Here is a 27,329-nt window from a genome sequence, read left to right as displayed (position 1 = left end):
TCCGTAGATTCTAGGAAGGAGTGCTGGCACGCCGCCGGCAGTGATTTATTTTCACCCAGCCCTGGTGCTTGTGGCTGGCACTCAATGAAATCTTTCAGGGTAAATTATTTATTTAATTAAGAACGGCCACAGTTGCACCGAGAGACTGGCAGAATAGCAGCAGGAAGTCTGTTAGAGATTAAGTCTAACTTCTTACAGATAGGCTGCTTATGTGTACTATAAATAATTAAAATCATAAATAAGTGTATGTTGACATTTTTGTTTAAGCTTATTAACAACAGTTCATAATATTGAATGCGGTGTATGTACTGCCACACGTTGTAGTCCTCTAATTTCCTGATTAACTGACCCAGAGGCTTGTGCAGCAAGTTAAGACATCAGATTGTTGCTAACTGAACTTCTGAACTTTTCATAAGAAAACGTGACGTCAGTAAGAGAAGAGTCAAATTTATGAGTGCGTAAGCATGAGCAACCCAAAACCTTTCATTTCAGTAGGTATTCCCACAAAAGCGAAGAGAGAAGTCCCCCTCTTCTTACGCCAAATAGGCAAGGTAATGCTTTCTTCTTAGTTTAACATATTCCAGAGATAACAGTTATAGCTGGTGGTTTGAGGGAGTCCCAGGAAGAGAGGAATTTGAATACAACTAACGAGAGAAACTGTCATTTGAGGAGAAATCCCTGGAGAGTCTCTACAAGATTTCATATTGTTATCTGTGTTGTTTTTTTAAAAAAAAAAAGAAAAGGTGAAGCAATGTGATTTGGTAATTGTGCTTTTATCAATAAATTTGATTTTTGAAGAATATATTCTGAGTTTGATCCTTGCTTTCTTTCCCTGATTATTGAGTAATAAGAAAAAAATCTTGCAAGAGGAAAAGAAGCCACCTCTTTTTGAGGAAACCACTCATGGATTTAAGCTGTGTAGTTTGGCATGAAGGGAAAAAATGGACAAACGTTTTGAAAAATATCAGAAATGGACAGTTTTGAAACATCAGACATACTTGGTTTTGGACGGGCCTAATAAGCAAATCAACACAGAGCTAAACTCACCTTCCAGGGGCAAGTTCCCCTTTCGGCGGGTGCTGGCGGCAGGGGCCAGCAGGCAGGCTGCCAACAGCCGAGGTGGGGCTCTCTCCTTCACATGGGGTGGTTGGGACCTTCCCCTCTCCTCCCCCGGCGCTTCCTCCCCAGTCCTGCTGGCTGCCTGATGGTCCTCGCTGAAGCTGTCAGCAGCAATGTCTGAAACACCCCTCGACTTCGAGAGGCTGGCTTTTCTTTCCGCAGCCTGGGCTCTCCAGCGCTGCCGAAACTTGGAGCAAGCGGGCAGCTGGGGTTTGAGGAAGGGTTTCGCACTCTCCTGGCTGTGGTTTCATGTCTTGGAGGGGCTACTCCTGCTACCTGTCCTCTGCAGCCACCTGCCTGAGCCCATGCTGGGCTGGTTTGGGCAGCTGGATGGGCAGCGAGCTGTTGGGTGGCCAGGGGTTTCTGATGGGTTAGCACCTTGGATTGGCTTCCCACGGGCACAGGCAAACTCTAGAGCTGGCAGCACACGGCTGGTGTGGGGGGGAAGAAGCAAAGCGGCATCTCCCCCTCTTGGGTGGCAGCTCGCCGTTCGACTAACCTCACTGGAGCATGAAATGGCATCCTCAACATGCAGATCAGATCTTGTACGTGCAAGGTCCTTCACACTTGAGTACTATGTTACATTGTCACGGTAATCAGGAATGAATACTGAGAAGATGATGGTGAAGGACAGCGGTGTTTCCTATGCTGCCCTTTTCCGCTCCCCACTTTTGGTGACCCCAAGTCACTCTCTGTGTTTCCCTTTCCAGGTGGAGTTAGAAATGGGTATACATTCAGAATTGGGTTTTTATTGGCAGTACCTGTGAACAATCAAAGATTGTTTGTGCAGATTTGCAATCAAACTTCAAACTGAAATGAATGTGACTTCAGAATAGTTTGTTTGCAGTCACTGTTTTTATTTTTTGCAAAGAAGTAAAAGGCTTTCCAGTATCTCCTAGGTACTCCTAGTTACTGTGTGCTGGAACTATAGAATCACAGAATGGTTTGTGTTGGAAGGGACCTTTAAAGGTCGTCTATTCCAACCCCCCTGCTGTGGGCAGGGACATCTTTCATAGATCAGGTTGCTCAAAGCCCTGTCCGACCTGACCTTGAACACTTCCAATGATGGGGCATCCACAGCTTCTCTGGGCAACCTGTTTCAGTGTCTCACTGCCTTAATTGTAAAAAATTTCTTCCTTGCGTCCCATATAAACCTACCCTCTTTCAAAACTGTTGCCCCTTGTCCTGTCACTACAGATCTTGGTAAAAAGTCTCCCTCCATCTTTCTTATAAGCCCCCTTTGTATATTGAAAGGCTGTGATAAGGTCTTCCCGGAGCCTTCTCTTCTCCAGGCTGAACAACCCCAACTCCCTCAGCTTTTCTCTATAGGAGAGGTGTTCCATCCATCTCATCATTTTTGTGGCCCTCCTCTGGACCCACTCCAACAGGTCCATGTTTGTCTCGTGCTGGGGACCCCAGAGCTGGACGCAGTACTCCAGGTGTGGTCTCACAGGAGCACAGTATGGGGGGAGAATCACCTGCTGGCCACGATTCTTTTGATGCAGCCCAGGATGCAGTTGGCTTTCTGGGCCGCAAGCGCACGTTGCCAGCTCCTATCCAATTTTTCATCTACCAATATCCCCAAGTCCTTCTTGGCAGGGCTGCTCTCAATCCATTCATCCTCCAGTCTGTACTGATGTTGAGGATTGCCCTGACCCATGTGCAGGACCTTGCACTTGGCCTTATTGAATTTCATGAGGTTCACATTGACCCACTTCTCAAGCCTGTCAAGGTCCCTCTGGATGGCATCCCTTCCCTCAAGTGTATCAACTGCACCACTCAGCTTGGTATCATCCACAAACTTGCTGAGGGTGCACTCAATCCCACTATGTCGTTAATAAAGATATTGAACAGTATCAGTCCCAATATGGACCCCTGAGGGACACCACTTGATACTGATCTCCATTTGGACATTGAGCCGTTGACTGCAACTCTCTAGATGCGGCCATCCAGCCAATTCCTTATCCATTGAATAGTCCATCCATCAAATCTGTATCTCTCCAAGGTAGAGAGACAGGGATGTTGTGTGAGACTGTGTCAAAGACCTTACAGAAGTCAAGATAGACAACGTCGGTTTCTCTTCCCTTATGCACCAGTGCAGTCACTGTAGAATAATATATAGAATAAGCCCATCATGTTTTGATGGTTAACTTTATTTTGTCCCTTCAAGTCAAGTGGCATACATATGATGTGAACAGAGTGCTGAGACTGCTATTATTTTTCATCATCATATTCTAAAAATACTTTTAAAGAATTTTGGTAAAGAATAGATCTCAAAAGTGTTTTTAATTAATATCTTGGAATAGGAAAGTACACTTTCCTCAATGTACAGTTACTCAACTGTAAACGAGCTAATTATTTAACAGACCCAAACTGCGTACAGTGAAATGAAGAACCCTCAGATCCTTTTGCTGCAGCTGCAGAAGAGGCTATTGCTATCAAATGCTAGTTTCTCATTTCAACAAAACCTGGTTCCAGGTGCTCAGGCAACAGCTTTCCTTAGTTTCATGGTTTGATTTGCTTTAAAACTTTGACATAAACCCTGTAATTTACTGTTAACTATGCTACCAAATATAACCAGTTTAGACTATGTAATAGGTAGTGATAATTTGAAATTTAACTTTAAGTATACTTATTTCCAAAAATAAAAATGTTGATTTTCATGTTAAATATCTAAAATAAGCACAACTCCCACCACCACCATCCATTGTTACTTGTCTTAGATTTCTTCAGGGGTGTTTGCATGCAAAGGGAGGTATCAGATTCCTACTTCCAGATAGAGAAAAATCACTATGAAAAATCATTATGTAGTCTTAGAAGCCTCTACTTCTTTAATATTTTAATTTTGCTTTTCAATTATAATCAATATTACCTGTTTTGTCAATGCTAGAATTGGGAGAAAAGCCCTAAGAGATTGATGTGCAGGCAGAATGAGAATAGCATGACTATTTTTATGTTTCTGACATCAGTGTCCTGGTTTATCTAATGTTGTATGACACGGTGACTAAATGCTCCATACTATTCCATCCTCAGCGAGCCAAACATCTTTTCCAGTATTGCCCCTTGTTTCAAAAGTTGTAGAAACTTTTAAAAAATTATTTGCTAATTTGGGGTGTTCTCTTACTGTCTGTTTGGAAAACTAACAGTCTCTTTACTTTTCAGAAACAATATTCCTACACCACATTAATATATATTTCTAATTGGATACTCGTGTGTCAGTAAGAGATAATTCATCAGCTTCCTACTTCAAATATGGCATTTTTAAAACTATCAGAAAGCTTTGTTACAACAGCACAACTCTGCACTCTTTTATACTTATTTAGATGGGTACATTTAGTTACCATCATGATTCCTGTTCTGTCCTTTACCTGTTTTCATTATTTTTTCTCTATATTGAAAAGCAATACATTTTTACTACCAGGAACTGTAAAAGCTGCTCCTGCCAGATCCTCATTTTTCCGCATCTCCTTTTACCCCATAGATACCACCTTCACCGCCCATCTGTCACGTTCCCACATCTGTACCTATTCTGTACATGGGTTTGCTGGGTTCCTTTATGTTTTTAGGAAAACAGGCTTTTGAAAAGTCTGCTGGCTTCCAGAAGTAGTTGCACAAACCAGCCTTGTGTGCTAGGTCTCCTGTATGAGAACTGACAGAACTGACAGCTGGTTGTGTAAAAAAAAAAAAAAAAAAAAAAAAAAAAAAAAAAAAAAAAAAAAAAAAAAAAAAAAAAAAAAAAAAAAAAAAAAAAAAAAAAAAAAAAAAAAAAAAAAAAAAAAAAAAAAAAAAAAAAAAAAAAAAAAAAAAAAAAAAAAAAAAAAAAAAAAAAAAAAAAAAAAAAAAAAAAAAAAAAAAAAAAAAAAAAAAAAAAAAAAAAAAAAAAAAAAAAAAAAAAAAAAAAAAAAAAAAAAAAAAAAAAAAAAAAAAAAAAAAAAAAAAAAAAAAAAAAAAAAAGAAGAAAAGTGAACTATGCCAAAAATTTCACTTTCCAAATAGAGTAAAATGCCTGTTTTATGTGAACAAAGGATTTTGACTATTCCCTGTTCAAACAACCCCTTGGTCTTTTAATGATGTAGAGATTTGGATTGCATCCCCTTAATGGGTATTGACCGAGTCTGTGGTGTCCTTTTCCTGGGGGTGTGTGTGAAAATAATGTTAGCTGTAATGTTGTAGTAAGGTGCTACGGAAGTGGACGCCCAGAACCCTTCCAAAATGCCTGGCCACTGTGATTAACCCGTTCTGTGTTTCAACAGGCAAATGGCACATGGGAAGTTAACTTTCCAAGCACAGCTGGATGTTGCAGGAGCAGCCTGGTGCTTCCCAAACATTTGAGCAGTTATTGCTTTACAGCTGCTGTTCAGACACAGAGAGTGTATGCTGCAGCTTTCTTTTTCCCAGTCAAGGTATAAGCAGACCTTTTGAGAATTATGAACGCAGCCCTAAAAGTTAGTCAATCTCACAGTATTTATGTTGAGCTTCAGATCCTGGTCTCCCTTCTACGTTTACTTTGGTTAATGGTTGATATGGTGCCACGGACATCTCTACGGCTTTAACTAAATGCACAGAGACAGCCAGCTCCAGCCAGCTTCTGCCTCGTGCAGCTGGGCAAGGAGGAAGAGAACGGAGCTTTAACCCTGCTTTCCACACAGCCTCCCTGCCTCTCGCGCCCTTTGAGTGGCCGGTGGCCGCTGGTGTGACTCAAGAGCAGATGCACCCGCTGGTGGGGTTGCCAAGGAGCGGTCCTGGCAGCCTCTGCTCGGCGGGCACCTCGTGCTGCTCCTCCCTTGGTGCCAGGGCCGGGAACAGCAACAGGCACGGCGTCTCCTGGGGCAGCTCTTCCTTGGCGGGGATTTCCCTCCAGCCGGGGGATCTCCTGTTTGGGACGCCGTTTCGTTTGCCTCACCTGTCACGCGAGAGGTGGTGTCCAGGGTATGTGTTAACATCCCTGCCTCGCAGCTTTTGCAGCTTTGAAGATGCAGCAGTGCTCCAGGCACGTCCCCGCCACAGCCGTGCAATGGTGTGGTGATGGGGCCGTGTACCTCAGCCATAGCCCATACCGCCTCCGCGGAGAGGGGCTGGAGGGAGAGGGGAGGGGAGCATGGCGGGTGGAGCGGGGAGCGCGGCCCTTCCGCGGATGTCAGAGTGAGAGAAGAGGCAAGCTCGCTCCACTCGCTCAGGCTTGCGCAATGGCAAAAGGGAGGTCCCGGGCTGCGAGTTGTGAAACTCTCTGATCCATCACTGACTAGCGTTACATGAATTTCGGAATGTGTGGCAAAACATAGTATATGGCTTATAAGCTGTTTAAAGGCTCCTGACGAAGCGGTGGGTTACAACACTCACTTCTGAACGGGAGAGGGGCTTCGTGGGTTCCATGTGAAACATTGCGGGTTGTATTTTCCCATGGAATTTGCAAACTTGCTACGAAGTATATTTAGGTACTTCACAGGTTTTTGGTGACGTGGTATCGCACACATTTACACCTCTCCTATTTTTCCTGGCACTTGTGTCATTGTAAGAGCTCCTGCAATTGAGAGCACTAGGGGATTTGGATGTTTTGACTCCCCCATCTTCTCTAGGAAGCGAATTGTTTTATTCCAGGGCACTGCATTGAGTGGGCACCAGCGAAAGACCCGGGAATGACAGGGGGAGAAAAGAGAGACTCGTGCTAGGTGTCTGCAGCAAATTGGTTAGGATAATCAGCTAGAGGGCACCAACGAATATTTCTTCTTAGGGCTCTTAAATTAGGCCATGTGCACTGCCAGCATATAGATGCATGAGAGAAACATGAGGGCTTTGCGAAACAGTTGTGCTAAAAATAATTTTCGGTGTTATTTTTAATAATGTTATCACAGATGAAGGAAGCGAGGTAGAAGTTTGTAGCCTGGGACATTTCTTTCTCCTGCTTTACAGGGTAAACACTATAAATCCTTGAGTGTTTGTTTGGCTAGGTAATGCTTTCCAAAAGTATGTCAATGAAGTAGGCATCGGAGTCATAAAATACTTTCCTATATTTAGATTTTAAATATGCGATAGAAAGTCATTAGCTTTTAGATTCCTAAGCACCAAAATTGCTTCTGAAAAGGGGTCTTGGATGTTAAAATCAGTTAATTAAAAAAATAAAGATTTTAATATTGCCGGAAATGCACAGTCAGTGTTTTGCCATCCGCAGCATTAGTAGGCTCAGTTATATCCTAGTAAGTTTGGTTGGTGTGAGGGCATGAGAAGGATCCTGAAACTGTTGAAGGGGGCAGGAGTATTGTGGGATTACCAGTTGATTGGTTAATTTAGAGGATTATGTTTTTAACTTGATATTAATGCCAAAAAAAATCCAGTTGCACAGAATTATAGAGTAATTTAGGCTAGAAGGGATCTCTGGGGGTCATCTTTCTAGACCCTGCTCAAAGCAGGTGCATGGTACATGGTTTTGCATGTCATCGGTAACTTACCTTTATGTGGTTTTGATTTATGCAAGAAAGTAACTATTCAGGTCTTTTTTTGAGTAGTAGAGAGGCAAATACCAAAGAAGGGTAAAAATGAAGCCAAAAGTATTTTACAAAGAAGTTGATCCAGATAGTGTTGGAAGTGTCACCAAAATATCCCACACCTTCACATACATTGATTTTTTTTTTTTTTAGAACAAACATTGCTCTTGGGTAGCACAAGGGACTTAGTTTGAGCATTTGTGCATTATTTTTAAATTGTTCTTTTCATTGCTGGCTAATATACAGAAGGAATTGGTAAATAGTAAGAGCAAAGGCTATACAGCGTTTTATAGCCAGTGGTTCTGTTTAGACTTAATCTCTATAATGCAGTGTTAAAATTTACAAAACAGCTTGTAATTGCAGTAGCTTATTTAAACCAGCTATTTGTGGTTATGTCTGCTGAGGAAACTTAAACTTCAACGTTCCCCAGCCATCTAATAGCAGCAAATTGACTGCGGGTCTCTTGTAAGAATATCTAAATGTAGGCTGTTGAATAATCCCTTTGGGGGCCCTGTAACTATTTTTGTGCCTGGATATGCGTCATCAGTGGGTATTTTCTCTGGTGACTAGCTTACATCAGTAGGTCTCCTACCATACACTCTATCAGTGAGTGACTTATGATTGATGGGAGTCACGGCTGCTGTTTAGCTTTTATCTGTGACCTCAAATAATGGACAACAGGAATTTCCAGGCTGTTAAATTCCTTGAATGACTGAAGACACGGGATGGCTCTGCTGATAAATGCAGGTAGTACCCAGATACTGGGTGTTCACCGGGAGCCGAGGCGGGGAGGAAGGAGAGGGGGGTTCCTTGGCTGCAAGGCAGTGAATCCGGCTCCGACGCGTAGCCGAAAGGTACGCTTCCCCGGAGGCTGGGGAATCAGCCGTGCCGGAGGACCGCTGAGCCACCGTGATGCTCGGACTAACTCTCCCAAGCTCTCCAGCCATACGTGCCCGCCGGTGGCAGTGGCGTTTCAATATGTTTAACTGGCTGATCTTTAGGGCAGTTCGTCGGGTCCGTTTTATCCCAGGGAGGCGCGCAGTTTGCATCTCTGTGGAGGGAAGTGCTGTGGAATTTTCAGCTGCAGCCTGGTTGTTTTCTTAACCCTTTTTGTTACTGCCCGTGAGCAGTGAGTAGATTTATTGGAGCGCTTAACCCAGGTGCTATCTAGGCTACATCTGAAGGTGCAGTAGGCTACGTGGTTTTAAGGTTAAGTTGCACCTGCCACAGTGACCCACTGAGCATGTGGTCATAGTTCATTCCTGATGTTCAGTACTTCATGTTACGAACATAAGGACTGCAGATACTGAGTTATCTCCTCTTTTTCCTTCCACTCTGCCTTTCTGTCAGAAGCTGACATGCGAAATGGGGCTGCAAGACAGCGACAAGATTTTTGTGAGTGTTACCTGTGATGAATTCAGCAGCTTGAGTTAGCCCTACGGCAAGGCGCTTTGTCATTTCTTCTTCTTTCCCCCCTGTTCTTCCTGTCTCTCCCGGGCTCAGTCCCTTTGATACAGCTGTGATAGGAAACGAGAGATCAGCTCTCTGTGAACTCGAGCTCAGAAGTCTCTCAAGCCCTTCTCCCGGCAACCAGGGAGTAAAAATGACAGACATGGATGCTCTCGGTGTGATTGATGATTAAAAAATGTCCTTAATACTGTTTATCGCGCAGCATTGTTTGGCTGAGGGAGGATAGCAGCTGGATCCAAATTCCTCCTCACCACTTCTTCCTGTTGGCATGTAGCCCTCCGCATGGGCTGGGCTTGCAAACTTTCACACGGGTCTTACTTATTTGAGTGCCTACTATTGTTTTTCACTCAGGTGACAGCAGGTTGGGTTTTGTGCAGGATTTTGAGACTTGAAAACTTTCAGAGGGAAAACAGGAGCTTCGCTTTAACTCTCCTGTGTGTCTCCTCCTCCGCATGTACTAGCCCAGAGGTCGTAGTTAATGAATGAAACCAGGCTTCCTGCAGGAGCCAGTTAACCCACGTCTGTGCATTTGTTGACACAGTGCTTACATAAAGCTGCCTTTGGTAGCAATGCATGTGCTGTTGTAGCGTGGATGCCCTCGCTCGGAGGGATACAGGTTATGTATACCTTTCCATTCCTTGCAGACAGGTGCCTGGTACAACACATGCACTGGGTCTGAAGCAAGTTTCCTCATCTGCTCTCTGGCTAGTTGTGTGCTGGTTAAGAATTGCGTTCGATAGAAGTAGTAGGAAGAGAAGCGGCAATTAAAAAGAGGCTTGGAAGACCAAGGGAGAGGAGGGAATGGAAAGGTTTTCATTGAACTGTGATTTACGAGTATACTCTTCCTTTGTTTCTATATCTTTTTTTTTTTTTTGCAGTCACTTCAATAAGACTTTGTGATTCATGACAAACTGATTATATAATTCAAAAATCTGTAAAAGGTTAAGCACAAAAAGTTTGATGAATCTTGAGTCATTTGCATTAAAATTCAGTGAATTTTCCTGAGGTAGTGTACTTACAAAACGTAAAGCTTGCTAACTAGTTGATGTGGCTATATGTATTATTTGCCACAGCTTTCTAGGAATCATTATGCCCAGCTACACATTAATATCTTTTGGCTAATATTGACCTCCTTTTCCCCCATTTTTAGGGGGAATGTATTTTAGGGTAGTGATAGTATTTTAGGGTAGCTTTCATTTACAGTGTTTGTGCGAAAGCTCAGCATCACCAACTTTCCAGAAAGACGCCTCAGGCCTTCAAAACATTTCAGAAAGGGTCGTCGTTTGCTAGGAAAAAGCGTTAGCAAGTTGCCTGCCGTTTCCTGATGCTTGGCACTGGGGCTGTCTGCAAGGCAGAGGGATGAAGTCCAAACTGACACGTGGCAGTGTGTGTAGGTACCTCCCTGTGTGCTGTAAAAGAGGTATCGCGCTGGGGACAAACTAATTTAGGTGCTGACCCTGCAGTGAAGTCACGCCAGGTGGATGCCTGGGTCATATGCCTGTGCCCTGTTGACTTCAGTCAACAGGCATCAAGTTCTGCTTGCACAGCTTGAATTGAGGAACGATGACCGTGGTGGCTAAAGCCTTGTTTTTCCAGAAGAGCCTTCGCCTGTTCAATGGCCACCTTTAAAATCTTGTCAGTCGCCCTGGACAATGGCTAACCAGATATTTCATCTTGGTAGTTAAAATAATTAGGTGTTGTGAGCAAGGGATACTGCACATTCACTGGAAGTCAAAGCATCTGCTGCTGCATCTTGTAATAACTCCATCGGCAAACCTCTCCCTCCTCCAGCGAAGCATGTTGGTGTTTCAGTGTGCAACTAGTTCCCAGTGGGCATAGGACTGTAATTACCGTACTTGGGAGGCGAAAACGGAGACTGAATCTGACACGGGAATATCAGGGGCTTCATTTTGAATTTTTTTTAAAGAATAAATACAATTTATTTCTCTCCTACCTGTTAAATCTATGACTGCACACTCTGTACAGCTGCTGTAGTGTCAGATATTTGTTGAGGGACATAACGATGAATTGGTATTTAGTAGTTTTGTATCGTTTTGACAAAGGGAGTCAGTGCTTAAATACTCTTGAGAATAAAGAGGTGCCCTGGGATGGGAAGAACAGCAAAGGTAATACAAAGCTCACCTTGCCCATGGCCCTCCCTTCTGACAGCAGTATTTTGTTTGAAGAGTGACTGTATGGAGCAGGCAGTGCTGCTCAGTCATTAACGAAATCATTAACGCAAGTAGAGATATGTTGCTACTGTGAGCCGCCTATACGTTATAAAAGTATTCTGAAATACGAGGCAAAATAGTGATTTCACTACTTCAGGGCACACGGTATCTTTTGATTGTGTTAGTTCAAAATCATCTTATTACAGTCATGAATGATCTCTCAAGGTGATCTTTGTGTTTCCATAAAGTCCCATTGAAATCATTGAACCAGTTCCTAGATACTAGGAAACTCCAATTTTGGTCAGCTTGTGTGAGGAAGGGCTTGGATAGTTTCATTGGTTTGTTTTGGGTTTTGTTTCTTCAGGTGTCGTGGAGGAAATATGGGTTAGCCATCGCCTCATTTAGACATTATTTTGCTGCAGGGGAAAATAAGGAGTTACTCATAAACATTGTTGATGTTTGTAGTGAGTGGAGTAATAAAGAACGAAGAGGAAGAAAAGCAATGCAGTGAAATAGTATAAGGAAAATACAGCGTAAAGAAAAGTTGGAAAAGTTGAAAAAGGTAGTGATATTACATTTTTGTGCTATTTCATTTTTTTAATCCAATTGATAAGATAAATGAAGAGCCTGCCATCTTTTTTATGTTGTTGTGTGCAATAATGTGAATGAATGGAGTCAGGTAACACTTCAGCTCTTCCTGCACGCTCTGTGCCTGATGACCTTGGTCCTGAAACCTTTGCTCATCAGCTCAGTCCTTCCTGCAGGCGGCCAGCGACTTTCATAAGGCTGTCGGAGATCCAGGACCAGGCTGTCAGTAAGTTAATAGATTTGTAAATGTTACCCTGGCATCAAGTTAGTCTGAAAGGAATCCACCCATCTGTTTGCACATGGGGAAGAAGAGAGAAGGAAGTTATTGCAGGTGAAGCCTGTGTACTGTGGCAGACGGGAAGGTACCTCCTCTATGTCAGTAGCCCAGCACCAACTCCTGTAAACTGTGGCGAAGTCTTTTCTTCGTCTCCTGTTTTGTTTCCTGTATACACAGTGCAGTAATTCCTGTAGGGATTTTTGCTCTTGGCAGTATTTCTCTTTACTGCCACAAAGTGAGCGTTTTCCTGCAGGACCTCAAACAGCTCAACAAGTGGTGTGCTGCCAGTGACTCAGCGCGGAGTCCCTGTCCATCTGCTCGCAGCCACGAGTACTCCCTACCAGCCTCCTATTTTCAGATGCAAAGCTGTACGTGAATCCTGAGATAGGAGCGGGTAAGGGACAGGGTTATCCTGGGTAAAGATGTCCCGTACCCCAAGGAGACAGAGAGGGAAGAAGCTCCCTTCCAACCAAGGTTAAAATCTTCCCGAGGCAGATCCTGGCCCTTCGCGGGGTGTTCAGGTTGGCTTGGAAACTTGGTGTAAAGAAGGCAAGAATGAAATGCCGCACACTGACATCCCCAGGAGCCTTGATAACGTCAGGACACCTGACAGTACAGTGGTACTTCAAAAATATCACTGTCGTGAAGGATTTACATGATACTGCAATAGCTAATAACATGAGTGCGGTACAAGGCACTAATTCAAGATTGCTGAGGAGTTTGCCAAGTGTCTGTAGTTTCATGTCATGACTTTGTCCCCTTGCAGACAGGCCTTTAGCACTGAGGAGTTTTCCAGAAACTCGTTCAGCCTTTCTTTTTCTCAAGCACAATTGCCAGTTGCTACCCTGCTAGTTAGAAATAATAGCAACTAAGTTAAAAAATGAAACTCCTTATCAGGTAGTCATTTTGTTTTCACAGACTTATTCTAACATGCTCAAGGATGGGCTCTCTTCAGCTTTCCTTCTTGTACGCTTATTTATACTTTTAGGCAGTGAGGTGAACGTACTTTTGGGGATTGCTCTGCACGCTGCTTGTGACCGTCTTTGTTCAGCGACAGAGGAGATGATAGATACAAAGTCAGTCCGTGAGGTCCTGACATCTGCTGTCCCTTGCTTGGGAGGTAGGATATCAATCATCTGCAGTGTGACACTCCTTTCCCCCCTCCAGGGAATTCCATTTCCATATACAAAGGCCAGCCAGAAATCCTAATCTGGAAGCCTGTGATTTGGGAATGAGAAAGAAACTGGTTTATGACAACTAGGAGACACAAAACTCTTTAAACCCTCTTTCACTAATGTGCAGGGAGAAGTAATAGTAACTGAATTTTCTTAGTGTAACCAAACCATGGAGTATCACATTGAGTAAAGAGAATAGGAAACTTTGAGATTGGTTTGCTAGTAGATCTCCATCCTCCGTAAAGCTCAAGGCCATGTGCTGATGACATACAGCCTGTCTTTAAATGCGAACGGTGGTGATTTTTCACCCTCTTGACTCTTGACCAGGAAGGAGCTCGGGTCTCATTCCATGAGAAACTTGCCACTGGTTACAGAGGGAACAAGGTTGCAAATCGGTTGCTCTTTTTAGTTTAGCATTTTCTACCTTGGTTGCTATTAAATTAGTTATCACAGTGGTAAAAGTTTCAAAGCCAAGATCACCTAGAAGGGAACAGCAGTCTCAAAGAGTTATGAAAAAGTAAAATGGTGCAAATGAGCAAAAGGAGTATTAGGTTAACTACCAGGAAAAAAATCATTATGGTGAAGGTCTGTTCTCCTGATGGAAACCAGAAGAGCTGATGAGTTTGAGTAACTCAAAAGTGGCCTGGACAAAACACTGTAAAATGTACTACATAGGTTTTTCTTATTTGGGTATGAGATGATCTAATAGACTTTGGCCATTTCCTTTTTGATCTAATTTCTGGGATTCTATGATCACTTTTAAAAAAGGTCATTTTCTTGCCTGTCTCACTGCAAACCTTCTTCCTGAAAGTTTTTGGTACTTTTTACCACAAAGGGAGGCATTTGTAGAAATCCAACACGGTGGTATTTTGAAGACTCCAAACAGATTTTTCATGGCCATATCTTGCTGTTGCTCCATTGTAAAATTCCCAGAATACTTGATGGGAGTTTTGCATTAAAATTGTATGGTATTTATATCTAGCTACTCTTTAGAGGCCCGAGTCATATACATGCTCTATTCCCAGAGTAGCCTTCTTCCAGTTCTTTAAAGCTACAATTTGGCTTTACAGGAAATAATAATCATGCCTACCATACTGTAACTAAAATATTCAGACACATGAATCTTTTTCTTGACTTCCTATAAAAATGTCATTTGTAGCTTTTTTTTGTTTGTTCTGGTTTGACTATAATATAAACAAGAGTTTATTAAAGCGTTAGCTCTAAGTCGGAGTTCTTTCTTGAGACTGCAAGGTCTTACAAAAAATATTATTGAAGCTGCAGGGCAAAAACACGTATTAACAGAAAAATGAATAATGAGTCTGTTTTCATATGGATTTTTTAAAAAGTACAGCTTGTAGTTGAACTAAATGTACTATTTCTTCCACTGCAGCCAGGAAGCCCTCATAGACTTTTGACAGCACCGCCAAAAAAATTAATGCTTCAGCTGTTTAAAAGATATCAAAAGCTTGTTTGACAATTGTAATCTCTTCCAGGAATTTCCTTTCCCATTTTCCCTCCCTATAAAAACTGATAACAAGATGCTTATATAGTAGAAACGGAAAGTCAGAGGTATGTTACGAAGCGTTGTGCATTCCTTCCAGCCTCACGAGATGAGGCACGACATCTCCACGGCCGGCTAGGAAACGCAGGCACTCCGTTGTGTAAGTAGCATTTGCTTCAAGGATTAACCACTTGCCAAGATAGCGTGGATTTAAATGTTTCCTAAGCCATTTTTGAGTTTTTATGTAACGTGGCAGCCAACAGGAGAGCTGTTGGAGGTGGCTGGGTAGGAACTCAAAGCAGTGACCAAGGAAAGACAAAAACAAAGGAAGCAGAGAAATACACTGTATGTGCCAGCATCAGTTGACACAGCAGAACTGAAGGCAAGGGAAAGCAGCGCCAGCCCGGCTTCTCTTGAATTTCTGTCCTCACTTTTACACGCAACAAGATGTGACAAACTGAAGTGAGACGCAGCTTGAACTTTTGTTCTCAAGCGTATTGGAAAGGCACTGAAACATGGACTCAAAGGTCAGAATTGTTCCCTTTTCTGTAACAAATTCCCAGGACAGCTGTTAATAGTACTCTGTCTTTTAAGGCTAATCTTTAATAGTATTCACGCATACGTAATATGAAATATATAGTATACTGTGGCTGTGGTGAGGAGCGGTTTGTTCTTCTCTAATGATAGAAAGGAGATTCTGTGTTAGGAAGAGTGAGATAATGAAAGAGGTTGCCAATAAAAAAGCCACTGTGTTTGCAGAGGGTGCCCTTGCGTTCAGCAAATGCCAGTTAGAGAAATGTCACTTTATATGTACGGTGGGTTATTACTGCACAAACACTTGTACAATTACGCGCTGGGTCAGAAAGGCAAGTTACCTTTGCCTCACAGCCATTATTTTAAAGCAAACGCAACTATCAGGCACACAAATATCAGGCGTTGTGGAAGGAGAACAGTAAAGTAATGACTGTTTGAAAATGCAGGCTAAAGAGAAAAAGAGTCAACGTAACAAGCCTTGGTGTTGTGGGGGGTAATTTTTACCATGGCTGCACTACATGGATTAGAAACATCATCTTCATATAATGGAGAAGCGAATGCTTCCTTCCACCACTGAAATAAAGTTAATATACTGTTATGTTGTTCTGATGCTTGGAAATGGGAAGAGAGTATACATTTCTTTCAGTTACCTTCTTTGATACTGAAATATTTGTAGTCCACGTGCCTTTGTAAATGAGTTTGTGTACTTCCTTCTGTTGTGATACCAGTGGTCTGGTATCACCAACATCTTCCTGATATACCCTGCTCTCAGCTCTTGTGTGGCTCTGACTGACTTCAGTAAATGGAATAAAGGGCAGTTCTGCAAGTGACCTGGTGCAAGACATGGCCTTGGGTGTTTATTACTCTCACCTGTTTGTAGGTGTTCTACCTGGTATTTTAGTTTGCATATTTTGCCTGAAGCTTCATTAGATTCAAGTCTAAAGAGGCAGAAGGCTCTGTGGGTGCTGCAGCCGTCTCAGGTGTGTACAGGATAGCTGCACTATATGTAGATTCGTGAGTTTTGCTCTAAGGCTATAAGGTTTGTCTTCCTTTCTAATGTGGTTGCCATCTGTGCTTGTGCTGGCTTCTCTCCGGCTTGTAAGAAAGAACACACTTCAGCAGGGATTGTGTTACCGTCGGTGGCCTGAACCTTTGTGCTCGCTTGACCTCATACCTCTAGGAAGCTCAGCCAGCAAACGTAGCGCAGACCTTTGTGGCAACACCCTCTGGAGTGCGTGGGCTGCCGGTTAGGTTGTCCTGCTTCCATATATGCTGAGGTATTTTCATTGACATGCTCTTTTCACAGGTTTGAAATTGCTGTGGCTTTAAAGTACCAGCTTTCCCTGTGCTCGCCTGAGGACCTGCTTGAACCCAGCATCTGCTGGGGCAGGACGGGGTGGCAAAAGTTAAATGGAGAGCGTTAGTTTGAAAAATTTTATGAGGTCACTATCCTTTTAAATTGGTTTACACAGATGGCTGTCTGGTTTGTTGCTTTGTCCTTGCTTAATAGTAACTGTTTATGGAAAAATGAATTGCTTTGCAGAAGGAGGTCCAAAAGCTCACGCTGTTGTTTCCTTCACTGGAGATCTTCATGTTATTATGGGCATACAAAGATTTGGCCTGAAATGGAGATTAATTATGAAGCGCGCAGTGAATAATTAACTGTTTGACTTGTTCCTAAGCTCTGTAGTCACCGGGTTGGAAATGATTTCCCAAACTGCAGGAGATAAGAGAAGGTTATTCCTGGTTTCACAATGTCCATATTGTTAGGGCTTTGTGCTGCGTGTACTCCGACATCAGCTGATACCTACGCAAGCCGGGTCCAGCTTCTCATCCAAACCACTTCCTGGGGTTTTCTCGGGTAATAGCAGTGATTCAGAAGACACCGCGGTGCCTCAGAAAACCGTTTCTTACATGTCGCACCCAGACTGCATGACTGGGAAGAAATTAGGTTCTTAGGAAAGAGTTTTGATCTTAAAAATACCCACATTTTTTTGTTTGTTCTGCATTCAGATTTAGATGTGCATTGCTTGGCTTGTGTCCTACTGACCTGTTCATAGACTCATGGTATGTATTGTGGAAGATGTAGGAATGTGATGTACACGTGTGTATGAGGCTGGAGCCTGAGACCAGCCTCCAGGCAGAGATGCTGACTTTGCGTCCACAATTGTTCCTACCTGGCAAAAAAACCCCAAAAAATAGACAGGATTAAAATTTTTTAAAGGAAATCAAATCTAAATAATGGTACTCTGCACTTTTGCAGGACTGTCTACTTAAGAAGCTGAGAGTGAGTTAGAAACATTGATGAAGCCTCTATTCTATGAGGTGGGTATGTGTTTTTATTACTATTTTGAAAAGCATAGAAAATTCAAACCATTTGCCCGAGCCCAGACACAGAACTATTTAAGAGCTGTGAATAGAGTCCAGAAGTTTTCTGCCATGGCACATGTTCTGATCAATACTTACTAATAAGGTCTTTTGCCCTCCTCTGGAAGGAAGTGATGAGTTTTTGCATTCTGTTAGTGTTTGAAATGGCTCTTTTAATTTTCGATTTCTGACTAATGGAATAAGTGACTCTCACAGATACTTTTGCTCCGCTGTCCTCCCGCTCTTGTTGTGTGGTGGCCTTAGATCACAGTTTGGGGAGATAACAATCTGTGATAGGGGAGTCAGTGGAGATCAAACGTGTCCACTGGATTCAGGCCAAACATAATCTGGGGTTGAGAAATGTTCAGTATGTTTCATTACTTTTTTATTTTAGCATTTCGTCACGGTCAGATGCACTAGCAGTCTTTTAATAAATCCCCTTTCGCGTTGAGACTTGCAGCTCAGGTTCACAGACCCATGAGGGCTGGATAATTTGAATAAGTCTGAGAAGTGAAACTGAACATTTGTAGGTGCAGCAACTACAGGCAGCAAAACTAGTGAATCCTTGTAATTTTGATAGCCTTTGTCATTACAAGATACTGCATGCAAAACCATCAGCTCCGCTTGCCTTCTGCATGAGCAGCTCGGACGTGGACCCTCAGCGCTTCCGTGCGCCAGGCTGGTCGCCCACCCCTGCTCGAGCAGCCCTGCTCCCGGGGAACTTGTTTTGGGACTTGTTTGGCCTGGAGAAACTCTCTCTTGGGTTCTTGGTTATTTGCACCGGTTTCCCTTTTGGCTTTGGGAGATAAACCCAGCGAGTGGGCTTCTGCCTCCTGCTTCACGCCATTGGGATCCTGGACTTGCTGTGGCAAGGAATAAGTCAGGATTGGAATGTGTCTTTTTAAGGATTTAGGTTTTTCTTTAAATTGGTGTTTGCCTTTAACAGCCTTTTTAGAATAAATTACTCTGACAGTAAGTACCAGAATAGATATCGATAAAATATGAATTTATGCATGCCAGCATTTCTCTCTTTTGTTTCTATTCACAAATACATACCGAAAATTGACTCTAGCTCCATATGGCTCCCAATCTCTTCCCTCCCCCGGCTGTCAGCTTCTCCTTACCTGGATGAATAAAAGGGAGCAGCGTGCTGGGCCATGAGCTGAAGGTGGGTGTAGCAGAAAAGTTATATTCAAAATGTTTTTCTCTGGGACATCACTGAGGCTCCTCAAGTGCCTCTCAGTTCAGATGGAAAAAGCATTATAAATACAACACAGTTTGATGCCAATCTTAGCTTCACACTCTGAAAAAGGAATGAAAATACTCAGAGGGCGAGCTACCTATGTGCGGATTTGCTTTCTGGGTGATAGAGGCTGTGCAAAAGCATTCATTGCTTTAGAAGCTTTTCAGTACACATAGCTATTAATTAAAATAACTTACTTTTTAATCTGAAATTTACACTTGGTTGAATTAGAGATGACAGGCCTGCTTGTAATCTGTTCAACAGGGGTATAGGAAAGTTGAGATACCTCCACCCCAAGACCTTCCATTTTCTGAACATGAGCACCATTTATTTTGCTCAGTTCTGAAGCGTTTAAGTTCAAAATCTATGGGGAGATTTGTAATACATCATTTGATTGAAATTATGCAAATCCATTTGTGTAGCGTAAAATGCTGTAAGATCTTTGGGAGGGAAACCGCCCGTTTCTTCTGCCTTAACGTGCCCAGAGGCAGAAGGTGCAGGTTTCCCATGTCGCTGCAACACGCGCGGTGGGACGGCACAGCTTGCTGCCTCGCTGCCTGCACTGCGCTGCCGGAAAACCCACGCCAGTTGCTTCAGCGCTTTGATGTGAACGGACTCCTCCAAGTCTCCCAATGGGGAAAGTCATGAGCCAGTATTAGGTGGTGTTGCCATTAATCAGCGATTCCGTTATTACAGCGTTACCTCAGCTTCTGGGGCTGTGTGGGTGGGCAGCTAAGTGGTCGTCTGTTGCCGATGCTCTAGTCAGCCGGTAAGGGAGCTGAAATGGCCACAGCTGATTTGGAGGTTTCTCCAGAGATTCTTTTCTGCCGCTGCCTTTAGAAACAGAACATGAGGCCACAGCTTTCTGTCCTGTTAAAGCATTAAGTTATATTGCCAAATTCAGAGCAGTTAGATCGAGTTTTAAAGATATCTAGGGGATAAACAGAGAGAGAAGCAGCTAAGGAGGAACAGAAGACAAAACTGGTTGGAAGAACATTTAGACGGCAGAAGGTTCTGAAATACTTTACCTCTGCTCTAAACTGGGACAAACCCTTGCCAACTCTCACACAGTAAGATATCTTAGTTCAGAACATTTTAACTGTTGCTTTGGTTTTATTTTGCATAAAGATATTTTGATGGCGTGAAGGTATTCCAACTCATCTCGTATGTCTTGTTAAATTACAATTCACTGGGTAGCACAACAATACTGTTAAACTGTTAGTATTGAAGTATCTTGTTATATCACAAAGCCTATTACTTTTATTAATCTTCTTTTAAACCAGGGACAGAATTTCTGTTTTTTATGGAACTTTTCACATCTATCAAGTCAGTATGTTTTTCTTTCAGGAAACCCTTTCAGTATGGAAAGTTTGGATGAGTTACACAGTTTTACAAATTTTTTCAATTCTTACTATGCAGTTTCAATTTTTAAAATGAGTGAAACGTGCCTTCTTTTCTTGTCTATAAACCCCATAAATCCCTAGAATTACACATTTATGACTGGATAGGATTTCAGCACAGATAGGGCTGACTTTTCCTTTCTGTGAGAATGTTTACAATTGAACGGTCTCAGGAATAAAACCGCAGCTTTTTCACGTGTATGTTTTGCGAATATAGAACTTGCACACACTCTGAGCTGTGAACCAAAAGCTTCAGATTTAGCCAGCAGAGAGGAAGGAATTTGTCTGCTCTACAGCAAAAGGAAGTATTTGCTGTGTTATTGTAGTATATGGCCTTTTGCCATCTTTGATAAAGTATTTAAGGGTTGCGCACCCAAAGTCTGCTGCCCTCTTGACCCATCATCCATCACCGGCTGTAGATGAGGTAGATGAGACGCAGCTCCATAGGAGAGCCATTGTTTCAGCCCCGCGCAGCTCCTCCGAGAACGGAAGCTGCAGACAAAGCGGCTCCCTGTGATTCACCACGCCGCTCAGCCTCCCGGTGTTTTCTCTTTTACCTATACCTTTTCTGGCCCCGCTCTCTGCCGGCCGAGGTGGACAGACACACGAGGAAGCTGTGGGATTGATCTGCTTTCCACTCAGCTTCACTGAGCATGAATGAGATGAGCGTCTGGGATTTTTTTTTCTGTAATAAAAAGGAAAACCAGAGACAGTTATCACAGCACTGTGCCTTGGAGATATATTTAAATTTATTTCCCTTTTGACTATTCAACACTGTTGATAGATGATGCTTAAAACACTGAATTGCCCATCATTTTTCTAGCGCACTGTGAATTGCCCAGTCTTTTTTTTCCCTCTCTGAAAGCAGTTCTGGTTACAGAGATGCCAGCATCCCCAGTAAGTATGCCAAGAATGTACAGTTATACTTTATACTGCTAAATTAACAGACAGGAATAGTCACACCAAACCAGATTCAGCTCCCAGATGGGAAAGTGTCTCCTCTAGCCCAAATTTTAATGACTTTTTTACATGAGAAAGTTTCACCAATATAGCATACAGTGTGATTTAAAACAAATGCTGTCATCTCTCTACGTTGGTGACAGGTAACTTGTAGAAAATAGTGATGATTTCTTTGTTTTCAATGACCAACCAGGGACTGGAAATGTCTGGACATTTAGGTAGGTTAACTCATCTCTTAGTATCTTAAACTATTTACATCTAAAAAGATTATTTTTAGTTTATCAGTTGTACTTTTCTGAGCACTGGTTTGAAGTGAAAACCAGGGTCTGATTTTTATTCGATTTGTTATATATGCAATTCTCTTAGCTTTGTGAATTTAGTTATAATTTACATTCCTGTAAGTGGCAGGGGAATGAGTCCTAGATGGCATAACAACAATAACAGAAAAGCTAACTTCGATTGTTGCAGTATGTGGAGCTGATGGCGTGAAATATTCTCAGACAGACACTTCTGTCTCTTGACTAGGAAGGATCTGTTCATGAGATGGTGAAATCTGTCGTCTTTGACGATTTGCCTGTGCCGGCTGGAATACCATGGGAGATTTCGGCCCCCTGCAAATTTTAACAATGACTGTGTTATGATGAAATGAGGCAGGAGTTTTATGATTTGTTTAAAAGAAGGGAAAGGGTCTTCTGCTTTTTACGAACACTTTACCTAAGAAGAGATGCTGAAGTCCATAGCCTGACTTCTCCTTGGAACCGCTTTAGGTTCCTGCCATGAAGCCGAGTGAGATACGCAAGTGCTAGAAGAAAAAGTTAAAAGGGATGTTCGGATAGAAATACAGAATTCTCTGTGGTTGTACCAGACACTGTAAATACCATATCTCCCAGTCATTGCAGGTGCTCAGACACTGGAGAGATACTTTAGATGGGATTACTTTGTGCTGTTCACGGTATTTCTAGTTTTCAGTGCACTGTACTACTCTATTCCTGTTTATAAATCTTTTAAGTGTGCACATTAAAAAAGTAATTAAATTGTCATTATAATTTATAGTACGCCTGAAGTCAATCACCTAATTAAACGGAAAGAGCAGAGAGGTAGTAGGTTCATAAGCATTTATTAAGTACTACAGCATTAATTATGCAGGACTTTTGAACCAAGCAAAAGAGGAAAGAATGGAAACACCGATCTAAAAAGACTTTCCATTGCTGCCTTTCTCAATTTAATAATATGAGACACCCCCCCACCCCCAGTTGGCAGGACAACACTAATGCTTTCTTTTTGTTAATTTTTAATGAAATTATGATGGAGGGTTTTTTATGACAATCACTTGCAGCATTTTCCTGTAATAATTTTGAAAGAATAGTATGTCCCTGTGCAGGGGCCTATAAATACATGAGTAGAGTTGGAAGATACATTTAGAGTTATGGTTTCGGGTGGATTGTGCAGGAACAGACTCTTGGTCATCACTCCTCAGCGTCTCAGGTGGGGAGCGGAGCCTGTGCCGGTCCCAGAAAAAGGGGGGCAGTGGAGGTGGGGGCTGAGCCCAAAAGAGGAGGCTCTGTGCGGCACTGGAAGAGCAGCAGGGATGGGTAGGGACACAGTTGTTGTGAGAAAGTTTGCTCTTTCTTTGCAACCTTTCTCCCACCTCTAGCTGTAAACCCATGCCGCTTGGCTGAAAGCGGAGGGTACGAGCTGCTGGCTCGCCCCGCAGGGACCAGCGTCGGGAGGAGGCTCTGCAAGGCGGTGGTTTGTGGCTTGGAGCCTAAGAAATGGAAGTGCATTGTACTAGTGAGCTTGTGAGACAGGGCTTTCTTACCGCGTCTGGTTTGTATTTTGCTGCATCGGATGAACTGCCTCAACACAAGAAGGTGATGAGGATGGAGCAGAAGCCTTAAATTTAGAATGTCTTCTTTTTTCCTAGTTTGTTAAAAAATTAAAAACACCGATAACACACTGAAATAGACTTTTCTGCATTCCGTGTTGTTTCTGGGGTTATCATTTCAGCCTCAGTGGCCTTTACACGTGAACGTTAGACATCGAAACTTCTCTTTTTGATAGCAGAGGGGTCTGATCCTGCAGCCCGGGCCTAAAGCCCGCGGGCTTTAGGGGAGAGAGCAAGTGAGCAGGCAAACAGGCAGCTGCCGGGAGCATTTCAGAGGCCTGTGATCTTGTACTGACCCATCAGCCTGCAGTGAGCAGGGCCTTCCCGGTGCTTGGGGATACAAATGCAGCCAGTAGGCAAACAACTGTAATAAACCAGGATGAAGACCAGTGAGGGTTTTGAACACAGTTCACTGTATACTTTGCAACTCAATTGGATGTTGATGGTAAGGACTAAACTGAAATCCTGGGAAAGGAACACCTTTGCTTTTTTCCTACAAGAACTTGTAGCAACAAAAGCCTCTCTCCCAGTTCACCAGAGCTGAGGCCTTTAAAAGACCTTTAGATCAGAGGTCTTTAAAAAAAAAGATGCCAAAACCCTTTCCGTATAAATGGACAGGAAGGTGTTAGAGACTTACCTACTTGTACTGTCATTATCAAATTGATGTAACATATTTGGAACCTAACTGCACAGGTGTCAGTTTATCTTGCAGTATATTAAATAGGAATTCATTGGCAATACATAATCACAACAAAAGGGCAACATCTAAAAGTTGGAGCTGACTTACCTGAAAACTGGAGAACCAGTTTGATAGCTCTTTTTCTAGAAGAAATTGAGATTGTGTGATTGGAATATAAATCCCTGCTGAAGGCCATTTCTTTTCACAGCCTTTAATAGGCTGCACTGAATTGACAGCAAAAACAACAAAAAAGAAAAGCTAGACGGAACAATCAAGAAAATTTACCGTGTATAGTTTTTTCATTTATGCAGAAAACATTGAATCTGTTTGACCATGAGCACTGCAGTATTCTGTACCCTCTTCCTTGGTTCAAGGATTCAGGGGATTGTACGCTAAGGCCTCATCCAGCAAGTTAGTTGGCAGCACCCTGTCTCCTTGTCCTGTGCACCCGCTGAGACACAGGCTTGCATGCCTTGCTGGAGGGAGACCTGTGGTTACCACTCTTAATCTGTTTATTATTACTGTAATTACTGTTTCAAAAAGATATAATTGGGATTCCCTTTACAATAAAGACTGTTTTACCTTATATGGAGCAAATCAAATTATTGACAGCTCTTCATCCCAGAACTCATAATAACCATCTAATGAGCATAGTCATTATGCTTCCAGTTGCCACCGCAGCAGCATTGTATAAGGAATGTAACTTGACAGTTGTCTGGGGAAAAAAACCAATATATATATATATGTATATATAAAAAAGGTAGTAGCCTAAGCAAAGTCTCAGATGACGTAATACAAGTTGGGTTAAATAATTCATTTTATGGTCAACAAGCTTGTCTTCTGAGCTGCGTATTGGAAAACGTAACACTTGTCTGTTTGTATCAGACTTTACAGCTTTCATCTCTTTAATATATAAATTGCTCGTGCCATGCTATTGTTAGGTGTGTTTTCAGCTTCTCACGCTGGCAATAGGCAGAGGCAGTCCCGGCAGCGGTGTCCTCTCTTTGTTGAAACAGTGAAAAACTGGAAAACCCAAACCTTCCTTGTATTGATTCTGAAAACAAGTGGGATGAGTATTATATTGCAGCTATTGAAGCAACTGTGGAGCGAGCCGTTTGGATACCCTCTGCCAATTTTTTTGTCAAAACAGAGAAAAAAAAGTCTCCTTTTCATGTGTCCTTTCTTTAGGCGTATATTTTCATTAGAAAAATGGTCTTGTTTTATGTTACAGGCAAATAATTGATTTAAAGTCCCAGATTCTCCTTCAGTGCATGTGCATTATGATACAATGATACACCAAATGAATATTGTATTTTAAATCCACGACTGTGGAGATATTTGCGAATCCTCAGGTAGTCAAACTGGCGTAGGTGTTCTGTTGCGGATGGAGAACTTGACCGCGCAAGTCTGTCTTTATGGGTTGCTCAGAAATCACCCAGAGTGAGGCAGCCGGATGGCAGTCTGTGTTAGGCACTGGCAGAGTTAGGATGGGCGGGTGTTTGGTAGCACACGCCTTGCACGCACAGTGTGTGACTCCAGGCAGGTCAGCCAAAGACTCCCTCCGTAAGCGTGAGCAGGCCACCAGCTTCTCCTGTGCTCCTGGACCTCCTCTGTGTTGGGAGCACATGGGTGTCACAGTCATTAGTATGTATCAGGTGAAGGGTGTTATTTAAAAATCAAAGTATATGGTGCCCTTGCCATGACTGCAGCCCGACCAGGCATATCAGAAGCAGCTTTTAAGTTCCTGCTACTGGAACTTAGTGTGGCCTTGGCAGCCTTCAGACGCTCTGTGTAAATGCTCAGGTAATCTCGGTGCTGACGTGGCTTCACTCCTAGCAATGCCTAATGGAGGTGACACATGTTTATATAAGGAGGCAACACTCCTTGTTCAAGTTTGGGTGGAAGTTCCCTGGAATTACAGAGCACATCCTGAAGAACAGCAGTATTAAATTCCAGCTATCTCATTAATGTGCGTATTGATCTTGTGTGTGTGATTTTCTCAAGGTGTTTCTTGGGAGAACAATATTACATTTGAAAGAACAAATGCCACTATAAAGCAGGTAGATGTGCGATGACATACTTGTAACTTCGAGCCTCATAAAATAAATACCTAACTAGACTCGGTGCAAACATTTCAGATCCTCTTCAGCCCACAAAATCAAGAGCCAAAAGGTAACCTCAATTCATAGGACTCTTCAGGAAGATGAAAAATCCTGAAGTCAAGATGAAAGAGTATTTGAGACAAGAAGTCTAGGTACACTGAGTCTGGAGAAAGTGTAAGTCAGAGCTTTAACTGCACATATATATGCAAAAGGGCTGGAAAGAACAGGGCAAGGTATTTTCACGTTATTGATGAGAAAAGGGAGAAAAACACTGTGGTTAAGCTGCAGCAGGGAATACTTTGCTAGACTGTTCGATACTGGAAAGGGGTTACTGCGACGCAACATTTAGGTCAGTGGAGCAAACTGCCATGGGAGGGTGTGGAGTCAGTCATGGCTAGACTAGATGAGTGTCTATTATAGATGATCTAGGATGACCCATTTAGAGGTGGCTTCCAACCCAAATGTTTCTGTGATTTTTGTTCTCTTCAGGTACAACTCTTGTCAGATTGACTTGTTCTTCCAGTAAGTATGTGAATTATTACAGCCCTATCGACAAAAAAGCCCTCTACACTAAGAACAGCATGTAAGCTAGAAATATTACCAATATTACTTTGCATGCTATAGCAGATGTAAAATGCCAAATAATTATTACATAAACTCAATAGCGTGTTTGTGTTTATGAATAATCTCTTGAAATCTGTGTTAAAATTAAAATATCTTACAAATATTTAGACTAGTCTTGAAACATTTTGTTTTCTTCCTTAGAATAAAACTTTTTTTTTTCACAGAAATCTCTCTGTATTTCAAAGATGGGAAATGTATAACATTTTAGAAAATAATGTTATATGGGAGGTGAGATACACCATGTTCCCATGACCACATGAACTACATCTCTCCTCCTACAAATGTTTGTCGTACTGCTAGTTCCCAGGGAAGGGTTTAGAGGACCTACAGATCAGTAAGCCAATGAATGTGTCTGTACATACATATGTGCATACCTTTATGTAACAGTGTGATAGTCTTACTCAACAGTTACTGTAGTCAGTGGAATTTTTACTTGATCCCAGGGCACAGAAGACATATTTTTTCTATTCCAGGTTATGATTTCTTTCATGACAATATATTGTTCAAAAGCAGGCTCTATTGTTAAGTAAGTAAAATTGGTGCATGGGGAAAGATTCACTTTTATCAACAGAATCATAGAATCATAGAATCGTTTAGGTTGGAAAAAACCTTCAAGATCATCAAGTCCAACTGTTAACCTAGAACTGCCAAGTCCACCACTAAACCATCTCCCTAGGCGCCACATCTACACATCTTTTAAATACCTCCAGGGATGGTAACTCAACCACTTCCCTGGGCAGCCTCTTCCAATG

At 42.4% G+C, this 27,329-nt stretch overlaps 1 protein-coding gene across 2 annotated transcripts in view; it reads left to right on the top strand.

The window, feature by feature from the left end:
* HIVEP2 (human immunodeficiency virus type I enhancer binding protein 2) overlaps positions 1–27,329 on the top strand; it is a 111,744-nt gene that overhangs the window by 11,417 nt on the left and 72,998 nt on the right. Inside the window, exon 2 of one of the 2 annotated variants that reach the window (XM_009319109.1) lies at positions 17,581–17,642. The exons of the other annotated variant lie outside the window; for it this stretch is intronic. The gene's annotated coding sequence lies outside the window, so the exon portion shown is untranslated. The remainder of the gene's footprint in view (positions 1–17,580; positions 17,643–27,329) is intronic. 2 annotated transcript variants of the gene reach the window in all.

Source organism: Pygoscelis adeliae, unplaced genomic scaffold (genome assembly GCF_000699105.1).
Source record: "Pygoscelis adeliae isolate BGI_AS28 unplaced genomic scaffold, ASM69910v1 Scaffold172, whole genome shotgun sequence".
NCBI classification, from domain to species: Eukaryota; Metazoa; Chordata; class Aves; order Sphenisciformes; family Spheniscidae; genus Pygoscelis; species Pygoscelis adeliae.
The sequence above is the reverse complement of the archived record's forward strand: the minus strand, read 5'-3'. Positions and strand labels throughout refer to the sequence as shown.